Genomic DNA, 10,441 nt, shown 5'->3' with positions numbered 1-10,441 from the left:
TATGACTTTTTGTTGCACTTTATGTTTTATTCTGTTTTTTCAGGTTTTGTTCTCATGTTTCCCAAAGCCTGTGTTTATACAATAAACTCTATGCAGAAAGAGTTTCATGTATCTTCTTCTACACGGTCAATTAAGAAAGAGGAAAGTAAAGTAATAAGTAGTGAAGTTACTTTTCAAATGCAGTAACTAGTAAAGTAATCTCGTTACAATTTACGGAAGTAACTAGTAACTAGTTAAATTTTTTGAGTAACTACCCCAACACTGTATAAGATGCACCTGTATATTTGAAGAATTTTTGGAGGTTTGTCTTACTATTTTTTGCAATCTGTCGTTCGTTTTGAATTGTTGTGTCCTTGATTTCCTTTTTACATATTCTGTTATATTCTTGGTAACATTTAAACAATGATAGAGTTCCTTCATTTTTATATTTTTTAAAAGCTCTTTTCTTATTATTTATAGCTTTTTTAACTTTTGCCATGAGCCACATAGGCTTTATTTTTAGCCTTTTAAACGTATTGGGAATATAATTTGCAGTAAGTTCACATACAGTCTTTTTAAAGAATTCCAATTTCCGTTCTGTGTTCATCAATGCCAATATTCCCTCCTAGTCCAAGTCTTGGAGAGCAGCCCTCATCCTTGGAAAATTTCCTCTCTTAAAGTTAGGTGTATTTATATTTCCAGTATGAACCTGTTGCTTACAGCTAGCATTAAATGAAATCATGTTATGGTCACTACTACCCAGATGTTCTTTTATATGAACATTGGTAATAAGCTCTGCATGGTTTGAGATTACCAGGTGTAGCAGAGCATCATTCCTAGTCGGCGCCTCAATAAACTCAACCATAAACTTGTCTTGTAATAGGTTTAGACATTTTTGCCCTTTAACTGTTCCTGCAGCACCATTACTCCAGTTAATTTCTGTATAGTTAAAATATGGATATCTTTAAAGATCATTGGTGCCAGTGGTTACTTACCTGAGAGGCAAAAATTGGTCATTGCTTAAGGAACCCCTGGCAACCTCTGGTGGAACTCCAGGGTTCCATGGAACCCTGCTTGAAAATATCTGGTTTACATGTTCTTCAGATCTACTGGGGTGATCTGACAACCAACCAACTTCCTGATTGCCAACCACCCCTTCCCTGCTCACAAATGGTTAGTCCATTGAAATATAATAGGGTTCAGGAGGTGGGCATACTTTGTGAACGGGGAGTTGTGGAGAGTTACTAAATACTGTATGTATGTTAGAGCACCAACATATTCAGGTTTTTTGGACGCTCTGCAGAAAATCTTAGATGAGGTTTTTCAGTCGGTGGTAGTTTTATGGTTTCAGTATTGTAATGTTTTTTTTTTTTTTTTTAAAGAAAGCTTTATATCTGTAAAATATAACAATTAAAGGAAGTGTAACATATACAGTTTTATTGAAAATATTTTATTAATTCTTTCAAGGCCGTCTGCCTACACTAATTCCTGCAAAGCAAGAATTAGAACCTGTGTATGCCATGTACAAATAGTTACCACCATACACATATTTAATTACCCATTAGGTCCTCATACACATGGGCATATGAATTTATGCTTGAAATATCCTTGAATTTTTTTTACTCTAATGTCATGTATGTATGCACATTTTGCATTGAGAGTAAACACATTCTACTGGCCAGAATATTAATGTATTATGGCCATTTCAAATACATTTACGCACATAGGCTTCTCTCCCAATTTAGCTTTGCTGCATTTTTTTATGTCTCTAAACGCTGCTCCTAAAATACTGATCTAAACACCTGATGTGCATGGCCACATAGGCTAACATAGAACTGCGTTTAAAGGCTTAAAAAAAATATATGCTGTATGCCTGTAAAAGTAGTTTTAATGCCTGTGTGCATTGGGCCTAAAAATGGAAACAAAACATTTTTAAACATTAACACACTGATAAAATTATCTGCAATAAAGCTAAAGTTTAGCTAACAAAATTTCCTGTGGTTTTAGCGGTTTTATAACTCTTGCCTGTAATGAGGTTTGAGTAAGCGCTGACTTTAGCGTGAAACGCGTTACTTTTTATGTCCCTGTCATATACTGTATGTGATGTGAGTTTAATGCTTCAATAAAGATACCGAGGAGTGCAGCAATATTCCAGATTTTTGCATGTCCCTGAATCTCACAGGTGAACTGTGCAGCACCCTGTGTTCCTGTTCACAATATGTGAAAGTCGGTCACTCACCTAGAGCAGCATTTCCTTGGCTACCCATAATGAAGTATGTTCCATATTGTACAGGCGGCTGGATCCTGGAGAAAACACTGCAGGGATGCCTGTCCTCTTCCTGCCTTTGAACTTCCAGTGCTGCAATGGTTAACAGCTTCAGGTTTTCAGACAGAACAGCACTACAGAACAGCAGTACAGATGGTCAGTTCTTTCATTGATTACATTGCTTGTAACATGATCTGTGTATGGGGGTAAGAATCATGTGACTGATCAAATTTCCCTTTTCACAGGCAGGGTAATCAGTGAAAGGATGAAGAGGGGGGTGGGGGGGGGGGGTGTGCCCTATCTGTCTACCATTTGTACTGCTGTTCTGCCTGCATACCTAAAGCTGTTAACTGTTGCATCACTGGAGGTTCGGAGTCAGGAAGAGGACAGACACTGAAGGCAACGTAAGACATATCTGATTACCAGTAAGCAATGTCACTAAGCTGTAGGAATTTTATTTTTATTAGCAAAAGTTTAGCTTAACAGTGGTTGTAAACTACTGACATAAAAATAAACAAAGCATATCCTTTTATGGTGTGTACGTGTCTCATTCCAAACACCTAATGCGGTCTCTGCTCTCTCTTTCTCTTCCCTCTTCTATCTGCATGAGTCACTTCAGACACGTTATGTCAATCCAGACAATCTCAGAGGACGGCCCTGCCCCCTCTCTGTACACAGAAGGTGACTGACAGCCTCAGCTGCAAAATGTTTCCTATGAGACTGTTTGTGGGGGGTGGTCTTTCCCTTCACTCAGATTTCAGATTACACTAAGCTTCTTGCTCTATGCTATACAGTATGTAACATCAGATCCATATCCTCTGCCTCTGGAAGCTCAGGGATGCTGTTCAAACTGTGTGCTTTAAGTGGCTCTAGAGGAGAGATTGCTGCAGATAAACAGGCTCAACTTATGGAGGAGGATTTGTTTCATCAATGTGTATCACTAGAGGCAAGTCACATCACTGGGTATAGGTAAGAGTTTACAACCAAGTTAAAGTGACTGTAAACAATCCATTCAGTTTAAAATAGAAATAAATGGCAAAACATTTTCGTATAGATATAAAAAAAAACATTATAAATACCTTTTTTTAATCTTTTTATATAAGTGATCACATTCCTTCTGTTCTCGGCTGCATAAAAGCTGGGGGGAGGAGAAGAAGCAGCATACTGAGCATGCCAGTGAATGGCTGTGCAACAGGGGCATATCAGGACAAGTTTGATCATTGGAGGAGAGTAGGCAGAATTCCCACCATAGCTAGAGAACTGACCACGATGTGCTCTCCTGCTTAGTGTGGTCACTTTTTAACATGAAAGCAAGGGGACTAGCAGGAGCACTAGGGATTTCACATAAAGGAAGCAATAAAAGGGAACAGGAAAATTTATCATACAAGTACATGGTACAGCAGCCCCATATTAGGAATATGAAATGTTGGGTAACAAAAGCTTTAAGTTCTCTTATACATTTAGATTTACAGGATATCAAAAATACAATACACTACAGGGACAGCAGGGTGGCCTCTTGCCTACTGACTATGGGCCCTGGCTTTTAAGGGAACACTACTCTGTGGGAGGTGTGTGCCTAGGGGACCCTTAGAGTGCTCTTGCTTTGAATTCCAGTCCATATCTCCTCAAAACACACAGACTCTGGGAACTGGAGGTTCCATACTGTATTTGAGGCCTCTATGCCTTAAACCAGCAATTACTGTAGATGTAAGTGTAATCAGCTCAAACCACTGGGGTCGCCCGTCATAATGTGTTTATTATAAGTATGTTTCTCCCATAATGTGCCTCCTAAGTGTCTTCCTCCCATTGGTAATTGGATCACCTATTGTTTCTGTCTGTCTTCTCATCTATGTGTTTATACTTGTAATAATGTGTATTGTACAGTACTTTGTATTCAGGGTTGTAGGTGCTGAATGGTCTGATCACCTAGGCTGGTTTAAGAGCCTAGTTAATTAGCTCATGTTAATTATATCACTGTCAGTTATTAGTTGCTAGATGTGGATTAGCATATAGTACATGTTGGTTGTTCCTTAGTTATGTTAATTATATTCCTGTATAGTTTCCTTTGCATACGATAATATGATCAAGCTTTTTTTTCATTTTGTGTGGTATATAAATTCTCTGTTAGTTTTCAATAAACAGTTTTATGTTTTTCACCACCTTACACTGTGTCCCGACTAGTGACTGGGTGGGCTGCCTGGGATCTTGTTTTATTATGTTACCTGGCAAGAGAAGCTTTTACGATGGACATAGTCTACTTGAGTACCAGGGTTCATCACACCATCTTTCTCGTCCTGATTTCTGTTACATTAATATTTAGGGTGTACCATGAAACAAAAGCAGAGTCTGCAGTTCCCCCAAACCTCAAACTGCCCCCTTTTCCCCAACACTTACAGAATCACAGGGTTTGTCACTTCACCGTCTCCTGTCATTATTTGGTGGTGTCATTCATTCATTCACAGAGATCTTTGAATGAAAAAACAAAAAGTCCTATCTGCCACTGCAGAGTTTTCCATGATGCACAAGTGCGGAGACATCACCACAATTGTAATTCGTTGATACTTCTCCAAGCTCAGTAACCTAAGCAAGAGGAAAACTCTGCAAGAGCCAGAGTATTGCACCGTAATCTACTGGGTGCAGCTAGAATGCTTTGCAGGCTCAAATGCAAATAAAGTAACAAATGCACATTTTTGTGTTTTGCAAATTGTGTGCATTTATTGTTCCCATTTAGGCCTCATGCGCGCAGGGCAAAAAACAAACAAACCCTGCAGGACAAAGGCATAATGAGCATGCATCGCATACTAGCTCGTTATGAAATACTTACCTTAGAACAAAGCCCCGACACGGTCGCCCGGACACCGCCGAGGGAGCTGTCATGTTCCCTTTGCGTCTCTTCCGGGTTCGGCGGCTTCGGGGCTGTGAGTGGCCGGAGCCGCATGCGCGCGGGAGGTCACTTTCCAACAAGGCGCCGGCAAGAAGCTCTGAAGGTCCGCCGGACCTTCAAAGCGCATGCACACCACTGGTGTCAGCGGCTGCATGCAGGGTGAATATCTCCTAAACCGTGTAGGTTTTGGAGATATTCATTTTACCTACAGGTAAGCCTTATTATAGGCTTACCTGTAGGTAACAGTTAAGTATACTCCGATACTACCGCTTTAAGCTTCTTTTTGTTTCTAAAGTGCAAAAATCATTTACATAAAACTCCACTAAATTAAGAAATGATAACAATATTGATAAATAAAAATAAACACAAAACAGACAGTATTATTAGTCATTATTTATTCCTAAATATAAATCATCATGTTGAATACTTTACATCCAGCTTTTGTACAGGCATAAATAAATACTATTGGTCAATACAAGTTCAAAATATCATAAGAAAAGGTTTTCTTGAAATAATGCATCATTTTAACTTAACCTGTAGCAGAGTATAGCAGCGGTACAATCATCTGTGTTATTTAACAAAACATGCTTGAAAGTTCTCTAAAAAAACATGTTGTAAATTTATATTACACTCACAAAAATATTATTTTTTTTTTATAGGACTGCATTAGCAGAGCGTAGCAAAAGCGCATGTACATTGGTCACCATTGCCGCTATACACTGTCAACCCATCTTTTATCTGATACCCTTTATATAGCATCTTCAAATGTATGTAAAAGGACAACCTTTCTTTTTTTCTTAATTGTGGGTAGAGTGTTGAGGAGTTAGACCCTCTAAAAAGTTTTTGTTGTTGTCTGTGTCCCTGCTGGGAATGTCACCCCTCTATTTATTCTAGTGACCTGTCACTGAGACAAGAAAGTAAGAGAAATCTAGACATGCCATGACAGTAGGAGGGTGTGGGAGTGGAAATCATTTATATAATTTTCTTTCCTTCCACCACAGATGGAAGAAAAAAAAATTCTCAATTTGCCCTCTAAACCTCTACCACTGCACTATCGTGTTCCACCAGCAGGGAGCCTTCCCTGTCATCAGAGCACAGATGTACCATCCAGCCCCACTGTCAGCAGCCTGTAAAACCCTATGAGAGCCTGAAAGCTGTTGAGGCTACATAGGGCTGGACGGTGTACTCAGTGGTACTTCTATATAGGGCAGTATGCACGCAGGGCACGTACTATACATAAGTGCACCACCCAGCCCCGTATAGTTGCGGCAGCTGTTAGTCTCTTCATAGGGTTTTACAGGCTGCTGACAGCAGAGCTTGAGAGCCCACCTGTGTCCCTCTGCCCACAACTAAATGCCCAGTGTGCATAGGGCCCAAGATGGGAATTTCCCTCACTTTGAGAAGATTTCTTCTCACTTTGTAACAGTCAGGGGTCCAACTCGAAGACCAGCAGCTATAGCAGTAGAGAGGCTCCCATCAACCAGCAGGATAAGTAAACAAGTAGGTCACCCTGGCAGATGATGCAAGCTCACCCGAGGTTCACTAGAGTTCCAGATATGGAGATGGGTTTTGCTGCGTGTTAGTACCACTTCACAGTCGCAGATATAGCAGATAGGGAGCACGCAAAAGCGTAATCAGTAAAAAAGCCAAAGGTCGGTAACAAGTGGTAGTGGAGATAAGGACAGCTGAAGGTATGCAAAGTACTAAGATATCAGCTGGAGAGAGCACAATAATCTGGCGAACAGGAAGTGCGGAGACATGGCTTAAATAGAAAGTTTATGGGAGGAGCAAGGAGTTCAAGGTTCACCAGAAACAAGGCAAGAAAATCCAAAGGTTCAGAAAGGGAACGGTCCACCATCTGAGCTGGCTCAGTGAGAAAAGCCAATGCTAGATGCAGCAGAGGCTGTGGGGGTCAGATCCCAATCCTGACACACTTTTTGTTGCACCTCAGGACAAGAATCAAACTGAAATCTCCCCAGAAAGACAAAGACAACAAAAATAATCTGATAGGGGTTTTAACCCTTCCCAACGCTATACAAAACCAGAAACTTTTGGCTATACATACACTTTACCCAACTTGTCAGCCTAAGATCCAAATTTAGAAGCCATGGTTATTAAACTGCAAATGACATGCAAAGTATATAATTTTGTATAATACTATGCAAAACAATTCAAGCTCAACACAACAATAAAAGTCTAAAGCAAAGATAGAAAGATAGATAGATAGACAGACAGACAGACAGACAGATAGATAGACAGACAGACAGACAGACAGACAGACAGACAGACAGACAGACAGACAGACAGACAGACAGACAGACAGACAGATAGATAGATAGATAGATAGATAGATAGATAGATAGATAGATAGATAGATAGATAGATAGATAGATAGATAGAAAAAAATAGCGAGATTTATGAAAAATGGAGCAAGGAAAATTAGGACTGTAAGGAGCCCAAACCGGCCAATTACACACTTTTACATTCAAAAATGTGACATCTGATTGGAGCAAAAGTTAAGCTGATTTTCATATTCTGCTCCAGCAGTCTTTATGGGCCACCAGCAGTACATGTTTTCATAACCTTCACATTGAAGGTTGGTAACTACCAAGATCATTTTTGCACACGTGTTTCTGAAGACTGGAATCACTGAGTTTTATATAGTTATAGGATATGCAATATATATATTTCTCCTTGTAAGCCATACAAATCATTATTGGCAGCAAATAGCAATACATAAAAAAATATTTACATTTTATAGACAGGTTCTTGGGGGATGCCACACGAGCACAATTGCAGAGCTGTTGCACCAAGCCACCTAAATGTTATAGTTATTTTTCCATGCACTATTAATAGGGTTTTTATGTACATCAATGCCATATCACTGGTGTTACAAATGGCAAGGTGTGTGGCTGCATTACATTAGTTCTCAGTACCAGGAGCCTGGTGTTGGCTGTATTTTGGTACAAGGTTCTTGGAACCAAGGAACTACCAAGGAATCACATATATATACACGATTCTGCGCAGGAAAGCCACCCTGCAGCACTAACTCTGCTATAGGGTGGTCCTTAACTGGTTAATGGAGAAGTGTTTGGTAGTATGGGCAGCAGAAGAATTATGTATTTACATTTTTCTTTACAGAAGATGTTTTATTTGAGATTGGTGACTGGATCACTTTAAAGAAAAACTTTTTAGAAGTACTGCCTTTACTCTCCACACCTCCAGTGTGTTCTTCTTAGCCAGGGGGCAGTCTATCATAGTGGTGGGTCAATAGGAAAATTTTCTGAGCAGGAGAAGGCTTTTAAGCTCCAACACTGCCGGACAGTGCCAAAGCTTGACCTGATGTGAACCACTGGATATTCAAGCAGATCATTGACACTAAAAGCTTCTTTTGTTTGATGGTTTGGCTTGTTGGCAGTTTGTTGTTGTCTTTTTTTTGTGTTAAAGTAAAAGAATACTTTAAGCTAATACATTTTTTCAAGTTGTTATAGTAAATTCATCTATACATCTTAAAGTGCTTGTAGGTGAGGATGATTGAAAGGTTGCAATTGCACAATAAACACAAACTTGCCTACTTAGGTCATCAAGAAGCAGCTAGGTTTTGTGAGCCAACATTCATGAGAATTTAGCATCATGCTATTATGTCATAAGCTTTGATTTAGCTTACAAAATTGCTGCTTCTGTCTAAGAAACGCATCATAAACATCGTACATTGTTATAATACTATCACATTCAAGTTGCTGGATATAGTAAGAAATATATACATCTTAAAGCGCTTCTCCTCAGCACTATTTGTCTATGGCAGATTATACATGAGTGCATTATTACTCTATGGCCTGTATTTATCCAAATGCAGTAGTAGTAATCCAATGCAACCAATCCTAGCTTCTAAAGGTATCCATAAACAATACAGAGCAATTACGAGGACTGGGAAAACAACCAGAATGTTTATTGGTGCCCTTTTTCCAAGCTACTTTCCCTTCTTACCTGGTGATTATGCCAGTAGCACGCTTCCAATCCCAGGGTGACAAAACTCACCGGCCTTCTGTATCAGGCTAACAGAAGCAAGATAGGATGACTGAAGCTTGTCCTCCTCCTGTTGTCCCCAACATAGGGGCTGTGGTTCTGTATTCCCCAGAGAACAATGTAATTGTAAACTTAAACCGGCTTTAGATGGTGCAATTTTCTTTCCTGCAACCATGGGTGTTGATGGGGGAATCCCTCTCACAGAACTATTGTGTTCTCCTGGCGGGGGGCACGGGTAGCCGTCCCTGCGAGCAGAACACAATGATTATTGCCAGTGGCTATAGCTCCTAAAATTACATGGGATCTCTGTGCGGTACAAATTCAGCCATACAGTTTGTATGGCTGAATTCGCACCGCAATCGCACCTAACTCGCACAGGACCCTTTTTTTGGTCCGCAGCAGAATTGGATCGCATGGTGGTTCACACTAGTGCGATCCGATTCTGTGCAAACTTTCAGATCGCACTGCGATATGCGATCTGATCTGGGGGTGTTTTTTACTGTTAATTGACGCCCCCAGCGTATCGCATATGGCAGTGTGAACTGCCAGGGGTGCGGATACGATGCGGGAACACACTGTATATTCGCAGTGTTCTCGCATCGCAGAAATGTGAACCGGCACTTAAGGTGCATTCCAATAATGGGGTGTAGCAGTAACAAAAACTTGAAACACAAACAAATTCTTGCCCACTCTATCCAAAAAGTTAAAAAAATAAAATAAAAAAATAAAAAAAGTTCCACGGTAACTACTGGTTGCATTGAACTACAGAACATGCTTTATTTTGGTACGTTCGCTGAATACTTTTCTTGTTTGCCCCACACTACTTGACCTGTTCACAAGAGCAATTTATGGATCCTACAGAAAAATAACAAAAAACATACTATAGCTTTGGCTTAAATCAAACTTGTATACAACTGAATTACTTAAAGGCTTAGTTCACCCAACACTGATATTCCTGTTGTTGATTAGATGCTGTTAAACCACCTGATAATCTTTTATATCTCTCGGGGACTCGATTGGTGAGATCTCAATGGCGAGTTCCTGGCTCTGCTGTCGGCAATGTAAGGGATTCCCACACTAATTGTTGGACTGTAATATTTATTTTATATTACACAGAATGCTCCATAAGGAGCTGGAACACACAAAGGTTGGCGGGAACACCCAAGTGGGTAGAAACAGAGTCAAGGACATTGTAGCAGGAAGATCTCAGTGTTGGAGTATCCAAGGCATAGAAGAAGCTAGGACTGACCTAGACCACTAATTTCCATCCATTACTAAAATATCAC

The sequence above is a fragment of the Pelophylax lessonae genome (genome assembly GCF_965119305.1).
Source record: "Pelophylax lessonae genome assembly, chromosome: 13".
Classification (NCBI taxonomy): domain Eukaryota; kingdom Metazoa; phylum Chordata; class Amphibia; order Anura; family Ranidae; genus Pelophylax; species Pelophylax lessonae.
This window is presented reverse-complemented; position numbering follows the sequence as displayed.